Raw genomic sequence first — 11,563 nt, 5'->3', positions numbered from 1 at the left:
GCCAACTGTGCGAGCACAACCAGAGAGGGAGGCTATCACACAGCTACTATGCATACCGGGGCAAGATTTCACCCGTGCCGCTGCAAAGAGACGAGTGCGGATCATGCGATATAGATGACATTGCTACTTAGCAACATTATGCCCAGCGACCGCAATGCCAATCTCCCCCTGCAAAAGTATCAGTTGGTCTGTGTCGTCCCGACATGGGTAAGTATGCATATAGTTCAACTGATTTCTGATACCATCTATTGTTTGCAGGGATCGCACCCACAAGACACCCAGTGGACCCGGAAAAGTCCAACAGGGCCCTGGGGTTTCCAGCTCTGGTTACGGGCCTCTATCAGTCCTACAGGGTGCCCATACCCCCCCGGCAAGGTCACGTCATCATAGGTAAGTATGCACATCGCTCAACTGATTTCTGATTTCATCTATTGTTTGCAGGGATCGCGACTGCAAGACACTTAGTGGACCCGAAGAAGTCCAACAGGGTCTTGGAATTGTCAAGCTCTAATTACGGGTCTCTGTCAATTCTACGGAGTACCTGTCACCTCCAGCAAGGGCATCAGGCCCCCTACTAATCGAGCTTTCATCAAGAAGTACTGCGTCTCCAGGCAGGCGCAGGGCGAAACACCACAGCAGCCTGGGGATGGTCGGTAGCGGGCAATAGACACACCGCCACCACCTCTAGAGTTAACCTCAGCTCATCCGCAAAAAGGTTAGAGCGTTGCCTACGACACATGGCCGACCAGCAGGCGACCAAATCCAAAGCCAAAGGTAAGCAAAGTACTAGGTCCGTGACCTACAAGCCATCATGCGTCCAGCTAAAGACGTTAAAGAAGCGCTACTAGGAGGCAACCTAGTACCTTTTGAATCCGTGCTTGTTATTTGATCACTTTTCATAGTAAGACACACCTAGTTGCTCATGATCCTAGGAATTTAAATAAAACGAGCACAAGCTCGGAAGGTAGTCATACCTCACAAAATATATATATGTATGTTTAGGTAGAAAGATACCTTAGATATGCATGTATGTAAACAAAAACACACTTCACAAAATATATATATGTATGTTTAGGTAGCAAGATACCTTAGATATGCATGTATGTAGCAAAAAGATACCTCACAAAATATATATATGTATGTTTAGGTAGCAAGATACCTTGGATATGCATGTATACAGCAAAAATACCTTACAAAACATATATATGTATGTTTAGGTAGCAAGATACCTTGGATATGCATGTATATAGCAAAAATACCTCGCAAAAATATACACATGTTTAGGTAGCAAAATACCTCATGAAAAAAAAAAAAAAACAAGAAAAAGAAATAAACAAATGATAATGATAAAAAAAAAAGGAGAAAAAAGAAAAAATAAGTTGTCAAGCTGAAAAACCAACATGCTTTTGAAAAGAGATGACTTCCAACTTTTCTTTGGAAAAATTCACTGATCATAACTAGTTTTTGAAAAAAATGTGTATACACCTGAAGGGTGAATGTTGTGAAGATTTTCCCCGGACGCCCGAAATGGACTCGGATGAATGCACAAATTGATAAAAGAACATATTTTGGAAACATTGGGTTGATTTAAAATAGAGGAAATGAATCCTGGGCCCTAGCATCACATGACCATAAAAATTTGACACTTGAGTGTCCGCATAGGTGCATGCATGACCAGTTTTGCATAAAGGTTCCAAATCATCATTTTTGCATTTGTGTCATGGAAATAGTGTGGGGCATCCCTTTTTATCCTTGAACCAAACCAAACCCCGACATGTATCATGTCTAGCCATTCTACAAACCTTGAGCCAAAATCCTGACTCACCATGAACCTTGACCTAGGGTGAGAATGTCAATCCTTACCCTCGGGAGCAAAAAAGAAAAGAAGGAAAATTCCCCAATCAAAGAGTAGGAGAAAGCAAAAAAAGAAAAGAAGGAAAATTTCCAATCAAAGAGAAAGTCAAAAAGAAAAGAAAGAAAATTCCCAACCAAAGAATAGGAGAAAGTAAAAAAGGAAGGAAAGAAAGTTCTTGATCAAAGAACTAGAAGAAATGTGCAGAAAGGTCTTTTGACCAGACAATATCTGAACAATACAGAATTGTCACCAAATGAACGAAAAAAGAAGGAAAGAGAACCACAACCTAAAATGGTCTTCTCCCTTTGATTACCAACCAGAATCCCGTGCGCTAGCGACCTTTTTTCTCGCCCCGCACTAAACAAAAACAGAAAAAGAAAAAAGCCAGAAAAATCAAAAGCCAAAAACACACAAAAGCCGAAAAACTCCCCAAAAGAACCCATTCCCAAGGGAAGTCCTATTTGATCCATGATCACGCATGTAATTTTTGATTTGATAGGAAATAATTTGCAAAGTCAAGTCATGACATATCTATGGTTCGGAATTAGGATGAAACACTTACCTGTGCGAGATTGATACACTTTGAGTAGATTTCTTCTATTTTTGTCGAACCCAGTGTTTCCTCTAAATGGTCATTTAGAAACGAAATGCTAACATCCAAAATCTCATTTATGGTTATGGGAGATTTCATCAGCAGACTCTCCTTCCCCGGTAGACGCATTGTTTTTCACTCAAAAAAAAAAAAAAGCATATGCTGCTCTAAATCAGTTGGAATATTTGTCTCTTTGCTAAAGCATGTTTGCATTTTAGTGGAGAAAACACCGAGACTTTTTCAAGTCTCACAAGTTATCCAGAACTACGTAGGTCTGAATTCCTCATTGGAGGATACGTAGGAGCAAGAGCCTCGCTTTTGTCGACCACACCGCCTTTTGTTGCCATGACTCAAGAGCTGGTAGCCCGCGGAGATACCTTATGGTTATTCGCACCCTTTTGTCATCCAGAGGCGGCGGGCCCGATGACAAGCAGAGACCAAGTTTGGTCATTCTGCACCCATGATACGCGGAGACACCTTATGGTTATTCGCACCCTTTTGTCATCCAGAGGCGGCGGGCCCGATGACAAGCAGAGACCAAGTTTGGTCATTCTGCACCCATGATACGCGGAGATACCTTATGGTTATTCGCACCCTTTTGTCATCCAGAGGCGGCGGGCCCGATGACAAGCAGAGACCAAGTTTGGTCATTCTGCACCCATGATACGCGGAGATACCTTATGGTTATTCGCACCCTTTTGTCATCCAGAGGCGGCGGGCCCGATGACAAGCAGAGACCAAGTTTGGTCATTCTGCACCCATGATACGCGGAGATACCTTATGGTTATTCGCACCCTTTTGTCATCCAGAGGCGGCGGGCCCGATGACAAGCAGAGACCAAGTTTGGTCATTCTGCACCCTTGTATCATCCAGAGGCGGCGGGCCCGATGATACGCGGAAATACCCGAGTGGTTATCCGTATAAACATTCTTTTGCTATCTGTAAGACAGAACGCTTGATAGCATGCAGAGACTGACATAGTCTTCTGCACCTTTTGTTCCTCCGGGAACAACAAGTCATTTACATGCGGAAGTTTCATGGTCGCCCGCGACTCTCGTCAACCGAGAGGAGCGAAATTAGTGTCATACACTGATTTTCGGGGACCTTTGCTTGATGACATGCGACCATTCTTTGGTCCTTGTGAGATGCTTGGCATCCATCATTAGGCAATTTGTGAAATTCTAGGAACGACAAGTCATGGTCACCCGCGACTCTCGTCAACCGAGAGGAGCGAAATTAGTGTCATACACTGATTTTCGGGGACCTTTGCTTGATGACATGCGACCATTCTTTGGTCCTTGTGAGGTGCTTGGCACCCATCATTAGGCAATTTGTGAAATTTTGGGAACAACAAGTCATTTGCATGTGGAGATTTTATGGTCACCCGCGACTCTCGCCAAGTCGAGAGGAACGAAATTGGTGTCTTATCTTTACTTTCCTTTTATCTCCAATAAAAGAAAAGTAAAGAGGGGCAACTGTCATACCCTAATTTCGTCCGGGGACCTTTGCTCGATGACGTGCGACCATTCTTTGGTCCTCGTGAGGTGCTTGGCACCCATCATTAGGCAATTTGTGAAATTCCAGGACATGCCGAAAAACCAAAAAAATATTGATGCACAATCCGTAAGTTTCCGTGACACACCGGAAATCAAATGGAAGCATCATTGCATAATTAAGTCAGGTTCCGTAACATTCCGTAAGTCAAAAAGGGGATGATTATGTAATCCGCAAGGTTCCGTAACATTACGGAAAGAAAACAAGTATCGTTACGAAATTCGTAAGTTTCCGTAACTTTACGAAAAAAGAATCACCAAAAAACAGCAGAGGGGGGTGTACTTAGTAAAAATGGGGGTGCAAATAGCACCCAGGCCCACTTGGGCCCTCCAGAAGATTCCTCCAGAAGGCGGTTGCTTCTAGAGGAAGCAACCCTGCTCGCCTGGGCGAGCTGAGCGGCAACCACCTCCCCTATTTTGCTATAAATAGGGGAGGAATGCAAGAAGGAAGGGGTCCAGCCCCTTAGGCACTTCTCTCTCTTTCGAATTTGCTTGGAAAAATTGTTTCCGTGAAGAAAATCTAAGCCGAGGCGCTTCCGAAACGTTTCCGTAACGTTTTCCGTGAGGAATCTCACAAAGGTTTCAACCGTTCTTCGACGTTCTTCATTCGTTCTTCATCGTTCTTCGATCTTCAACGGGTAAGTACCTCGAACCAAGCTTTTCGATTCATTCTATGTACCCGTAGTGGTCCACATTGTGTTTCGTGCATTTTTATTCTCGTTTTGTTTACTTTTTATACCCCCTGTTGACGTGCTTAAGCCATTTTACTTAAGTCATTTCTCGCTTAACTTAAAAATAAAATAAATTTCCACCGAACGTTTTAATTATATTATCCGTTGACTTCGGTTAAAATCAATTCCGACCGTTCGGTCATGCCGTAACCACGTTGGAAATAAAAAAAAAGGGTAAAAAATAATATAATAATCAAAAAAATATCTTTTTAGTAAAATAAAGCGGAAAATCAATCGGACGTTTTCTCTTTGGGATTTCTCATTCTTAATCGAATTGATTAATAACTAAAGTGAAACTAAAGGCTAAAATCAATTCGCCTAGTCAAGCTCGTCCATAAAAATAGGCTTTTGAAGTTTGTCATTTCATTTCCTCACTAAGTAAAATGGATCATTTTTAAGGTCCAACGCCTTAAAATGATCACCTCTTAAAATAAAAAAGAATCACTTGATAAGAAAGAACTACGTAGGTCTGAGTTCCTCATTGAGGATACGTAGGAGCAAAAGCCCCGCTTTTGTCGACCACCCCAAGAGATCGTTAATGGTCCAATGCCTTAACGTTTCTCTCCTTTCAAAAAACAAGAGATCGTTAATGGTCCAATGCCTTAACGTTTCTCTCCTTTCAAAAACAAGAGATCGTTAATGGTCCAACGCCTTAACGTTTCTCCCCTTTCAAAATCAAAAGACCGTTTAATGGTCCAACACCTTAAATGACCTTTTGTTCAAATAAAAAACATATTTTGCAAAAAAGACAAAAACAACTTAACCAAACACTTTGTTCCAAAAGAACTACGTAGGTCTGATTTTCTCATCCCAAATTGAGGAATACGTAGGAGCAAAGGGAAACACCCTTGTCGACCACAAAAAAAGGAAAAAATATAAAGGGTATAAAGGATATAAGGACATAAAAGGGAACGTAAAAATCAAAGTCATGTTTGCACATTCTATTAAAGGCTGCCGTCCCTTGGGACGGACGTGTGGGGTGCTAATACCTTCCCCGTGCGTAAATACAACTCCCGAACCTTTCACTTAAAAAGTTCGTAGATCGCGTCTTTTCCGGTTTTTCCGACGTTTTCCTCAAATAAACGTTGGTGGCGACTCCGCGCGTATTCCTTTCGTGGAACACGCATCCCGCGAGTCTCGCGTCGCCCTCCCGCCGAAGGGTAGGTTGCGACACCCTTATTGGAAATAATGTGGCCTAAAACTATACCTTGCTCAACCATAAAATGACATTTTTCAAAATTTAGAACAAGATTAGTTTCAATGCATCTATTCAAAACCTTTTCCAGACTATCCAAACAAACATCAAAAGAGGATCCATATATAGTGAAATCATCCATAAGCACCTCTATGCAATTTTCTAAAAAAATCACGGAAAATACTGATCATGCACCGCTGAAAGGTACCAGGGGCATTGCACAGGCCGAAAGGCATCCTCCTATAGGCAAAAGTGTCGAAGGGGCAGGTCAATATGGTCTTTTCCTGATCCTCAAGAGCAATAGTGATTTACATATAACCAGAAAAACCATCAAGGAAACAGTAGTGAGATTTACCTGCCAGGCGTTCAAGCATCTGGTCAATGAATGGCAGGGGAAAATGGTCCTTTTTGGTAACCTGGTTCTGCCTCCTATAGTCGATGCAGACTCTCCAATTGTTCTGCACCCGAATAGGAATCAGCTCCTCCTTCTCATTTTTTATCACGGTGAGACCGATTTTCTTCGGGACTTCCTGGATGGGACTCACCCATTGGCTGTCGGAGATAGGATAAATGATTCCAGCTTGCAAAAGCTTGGTTACCTCCTTCTTCACTACATCAAGAATCATCGGGTTGAGTCTTCTCTGTGGCTGTCTTACTGGTTTAGCCCCATCCTCTAAATTTATTCGATGCATACATGTGCATGGGCTAATACCAGGAATGTCCGCCATGGTCCAGCCTATAGCCTTCTTATGCTTTTTGAGAACTGATAACAGCTTCTCCTCTTGCTCATCAACAAGGGAGGCATATATAATTACTGGAAAACTTTTTCTATCATCCAAGTAAGCATATTTCAAATTTGATGGCAGAGGCTTCAATTCTGGTGTGGGTGGCTCGATAGTGGTAGAAAGAGATGGTTTCTCAGCCTGTACCTCATAAAGAAAGTCAGAGGTATATGTACTTCCTGAAACATGGTTAGTTCTATCTGACTCTAGAAAATCAATCTCAAGAGGTAAAACATCACCAGACATATAATCAATATCAAATTCAGATTTACTCTCAGCATCAAATTCAGACATATGATCAAGTACAAATTCAGATTCAATGCATGAAGAGTGATAAACATGCAAATTAGAATGAAGATCAGTCATGTATTCATCAACAATATGGTCAATTATTTCAGCACGAAATACAAAAAGATCTTCAGATGGGTGTTTCATAGCATCAAGAATATTAAAATGAACAGTCATATCGCCAAACTCCATAGATAGTGTGCCTGCATATAAATCTATCTTAGTTCTAGCAGTTTTCATAAAAGGTCTGCCTAGAATGATGGGAACTGATCCTTGAGAAAATCCTTCCTCCATATTCAAAATATAAAAATCAACAAGGAAAATCAGTTTACCAACTCTAAGTAAGACATCCTCTATGAAACCAACAGGATAGGCAACACTTCTATTAGCTAAATGAATTACCACATCAGTTGACTGCAAAGGACCAAGAGATAGAGAATTAAAAATAGACAGAGGCATAACACTAACAGAAGCTCCTAAATCTAGCATGGCATTGTCAAACTTATTGTTCCCCATAATACAAGGTATGCTGAATGTACCTGGATCTTTACATTTTTCAGGGATTTGGGGAACATATTTACCAATCAATGCCAAGACATTTCTGCCCATGCTGATTCTTTCACTTCCTTTAAGATTCCGCTTATTAGTGCACAACTCTTTCAAGAATTTAGCATATCTTGGAATTTGCTTTATTGCATCCGGCAGAGGTATGTTTACCTCTACTTTTCTAAATGTTTCCAAGATCTCCTTCTCTGCCTCTTCCATTTTTTTTTTGGAAATTGCTCTTAGAGGGAATGGAAGAGGGATATACTGCTTCTATAAATCAAAATTACCAGTGGAAGATTCACATGCATAGAAATTGTTAGGTAACTTACTCTTTAAATTTTTGTCATCATCTTTTTCTGGAGCAGAGTGAAGTTGGGTAGGTTCATTTGCGGATGAGGAAGATGTTGCTGGTTGAGGTCCTTGACACTGTTTTCCCGACCTCAATGTAATGACACTCACATTTTTGGGATTCTGGACAGATTGAGAAGGTAATCTGTCAGAATTCTAGGACTGTTGTTGATTTAACTGTGTAGCCAATTGTACCATCTGATTAGTTAAGCTCTGAATGGAGGCTCTGGTCTCTTGTTGAAACTGCATGTTTTGCATAGTCATTTGCCTCACAAGTTCTTCAAGGGAAGGTTGCGGAGGAGTCTCAATTGGTTGTTGTTTCTGGGGTTGTTGCTGCTGCTGCTGTTGTTGTTGTTGTTATTGCTGCTGTTGTTGTGAAGGACTCGACCATCTAAGGTTGAGATGATTCCTCCACCCGGGATTGTACCTGTTGCTGGAGAGGTCATAATTGTTTTGTTGTGGCTGATTTTGCTGCTGAGGTTGAGGAGGTCTATTGTAGATGTTTGCAGCATAAGCTTCAGGCTATTCAATTGCTTCAGATTGCTGCACATAAGGGCAAAGGTCTGTGTGGTGGTCGGCAGAGGAGCATAAACCACAGAGTCTGGCGACAGGTGCAGATTTTTTATTCATGGCCAGTTGGGTTACCAGGTTAACCAAGGCATCTAGTTTACCTTCAAGCTTCTTAGTTTCAGATGATGCAAATGAGTTTGTGGCTACTTCATGCACTCCTCTAATGACTATAGCATCATTTATGGCGCTAAACTGTTGGGAGTTGGAAGCCATCTTCCCAATTAAATTCCTGGCTTCAGCAGGGGTCATGTCTCCAAGGGCTCCACCACTGGCAGCATCAATCATACTTCTCTCCATGTTACTGAGTCCTTCATAAAAATATTGGAGAATAAGCTGCTCAAAAATCTGGTGGTGAGGGCAACTGGCACATAGTTTTTTAAATCTCTCCCAGTATTCATATAGGCTCTCTCAACTGAGTTGCCTAATGCCTGAAATATCCTTTCTGATGGTCGTGGTCCTGGAAGCATGGAAAAAAATTTCTAAGAATACTCTCTTGAGGTCATCCCAGCTCGTGATGGACCTTCGAGCAAGGTAATATAGCCAGTCCTTTGCCACTCCCTCTAAAGAATGAGGAAAAGCCTTCAGAAATATGTGATCCTGCTGGATATTTGGTGGTTTCATGGTGGAGCAGACAATATGGAATTCTTTCAGATGTTTGTGCGGGTCTTCGCCTGCAAGACCATGAAACTTTGGAAGCAAATGGATCAGCCCAGTTTTAAGAACATATGGGACATCATCATTAGGGTATTGGATGCACAAGCTTTCGTAGGTGAAATCAGCTGCAGCCATTTCCCTTAGAGTCTCTCACGGGGTGGAGGTTGTGCCATGTTCTCAGAATGTTCAAAATCAGAAATGTTCAAAATTATAATGCTCAAAATCAGGATGTTCAAAATCACCAATAATAGAATGCACAGACTCACGAGTAACAGAATGCTCAGGATGCTAAAAAAGTACAAAATGATGCCAAACTAATCTATGAAATGTCCTATCTATCTCAGGATCAAAGGGTTGTAGGTCAGATGGATTGTCTCTAGTCATACACTACATGCAGCATACACAACTAGTTGCTTTCGTAGGTGAAATTAGCTGCAGCCATTTCCCTTAGAGTCCTCTCATGGGGTGGAGGTTGTGCCATGTTCTCAGAATGTTCAAAATTATAATGCTCAAAATCAAGATGTTCAAAATCACCAATAAAAGAATGCACAGACTCACCAGTAACAGAATGCTCAGGATGCTCAAAAGGTATTAAATGATGCCTAACTAATCAATGAAATGTCCTATCTATCTCAGGATCAAAGGGTTGTTGGTCAGATGGATTGCCTCTAGTCATACACTACATTCAGCATGCACAACTAGTTGCCTTCTTATGCAAGTAACAGTGTAGGTTTGTGTGGCGTCCCCAAAATAATGACTGGTTTAATAGTAATAATTTAAATAACAAAAACCATGGTAAATTTTTTTTTTCTTCTTTTTCTTTTTCATATCTTTCTCTTTTCACCATAACTAGGTTTAGAAGGAAAATCCTCACTACAGAGTCCTGAATGGTCAGTTCACAACTCTATTCGGAGTCATTTCTTTCATACCGCTCATAATCTCTAAACTATTTTGCTGTTTTAAAAAGGAAGAATGTACCAGCCATTACTTTAGGTCGTCACATGAAAATAAAAGAATAAAATACGGTCGATAAACTCTTTTACAAATAAAGTTGCTAATGCTTTCTTTTCAAATAACAAGATCGATCATAAATGCATTCATCATTTAAAGCTGTTCAAAATATGGGAGTTTTACAAAATACAGTGTCATCCAGAGCAAAGGTGTCAATAGTGGTGGCTTCAGCCACATGTATACAATCATCAAATTCCTATACATCAGGTCTACCCATACAAAACAAAAGATTAAACCTAACAGTCAGTCCTAGATACACCCACCCTCAAAAATATACAAAACTAATCCAAGGAGCTGTCCACTCCACCGTGCGCTGAAGCGTCCATGCAGGTTCATCTGGATGCACCAAAGAAGTAGCCGTGAATCGAATGGTGCCCCGAAATCGGCACCTCGTGTTGCCTTCGAGGGTCTCCCAAGCTCCCTCTAGGCACTCCATCTCTACTCGATCACGGATTAGTTGCGCCGCCATCACGATCTACAAGGAAGAAAAGAAAGGGGTAGACTCTTTCACAAGAATCTAACTATGCCGCAACACAGAGCTTCTCATAACCATTACATGCAAGTAAAAGGGGTATTTTACGGCTTTCCATCTCTGGTAATCGATTACACAGCCTTGGTAATCGATTACCAGAGGCTAAACTTGACTTACACAGCCTCGGGACATGAAATATGCAAAAATGCACCGTGTAATCGATTACACATACCTGGTAATCGATTACCAGTGACCCATCCCTCTGTGTAATCGATTACACAGGCTGGTAATCGATTACCAGAGGCTCCCTTAGTTTCCTGACTTCGTTTTCAAGCCTGGTAATCGATTACACCCCTTGGTAATCGATTACCAGAGACCATCTTAGCCTCCTGTCTTCATTTTTAAGCCTTGTAATCGATTACCCACCCTTGGTAATCGATTACCAGAGGCCATAATCCACATATCACACAAAATTCACAGTTGGCCAGCCACCACAAGCCTCCTCGCTTTGTGGTCTTTGTTCCCTTTTATCTGTTGACTGCCAGGAGCTCGCCTGCTTAGGTACATCACAGGTTCTCACTGACCGACTATGCCCGGGTTGGGTCGGGATTGGTCAAGCTTGGTTTTGGGCAATAGCACCCCACCTGACGTCCCCAAGGTCTCCTGACCCCCGCGACATATCTCCAGGTACCACTCTGTGGTCAACAATAAAAGCAGGAAGTTTCACCCTTCAACACTTCCTCATCTCAAGCTTGTAGGATTATGGGGTACCCATCACATGTGGTACTAGGTGGCGGTCGGGCGATGGTGCACAACAAGTTTTCCACATCCACAAAGCGCGCATAAACCCACCATCCCCTGTTGCGCACCTCCATCTGAGCTCACGTACTCCCACGTAGCCCATATCCTCGTTTCTCTCAACACCGGATCCCCATCAATCCTCCCAAGCTTCCACAACATCCAAGC

At 42.0% G+C, this 11,563-nt stretch overlaps 1 non-coding gene across 1 annotated transcript; it reads left to right on the top strand.

Moving 5' to 3' along the window:
* The first annotated feature begins 8,803 nt into the window (after positions 1-8,803).
* LOC112999649 (small nucleolar RNA R71) lies at positions 8,804-8,910 on the top strand. The gene has a single exon (XR_003264860.1). It is a non-coding gene; the product is annotated as a small nucleolar RNA R71 (small nucleolar RNA).
* The last annotated feature ends 2,653 nt before the right edge of the window (positions 8,911-11,563 follow it).

This window comes from Glycine max, chromosome 15 (genome assembly GCF_000004515.6).
Source record: "Glycine max cultivar Williams 82 chromosome 15, Glycine_max_v4.0, whole genome shotgun sequence".
NCBI classification, from domain to species: Eukaryota; Viridiplantae; Streptophyta; class Magnoliopsida; order Fabales; family Fabaceae; genus Glycine; species Glycine max.
Note: the sequence above shows the minus strand (reverse complement) of the source record. Positions and strands in the feature narration are given on the sequence as shown.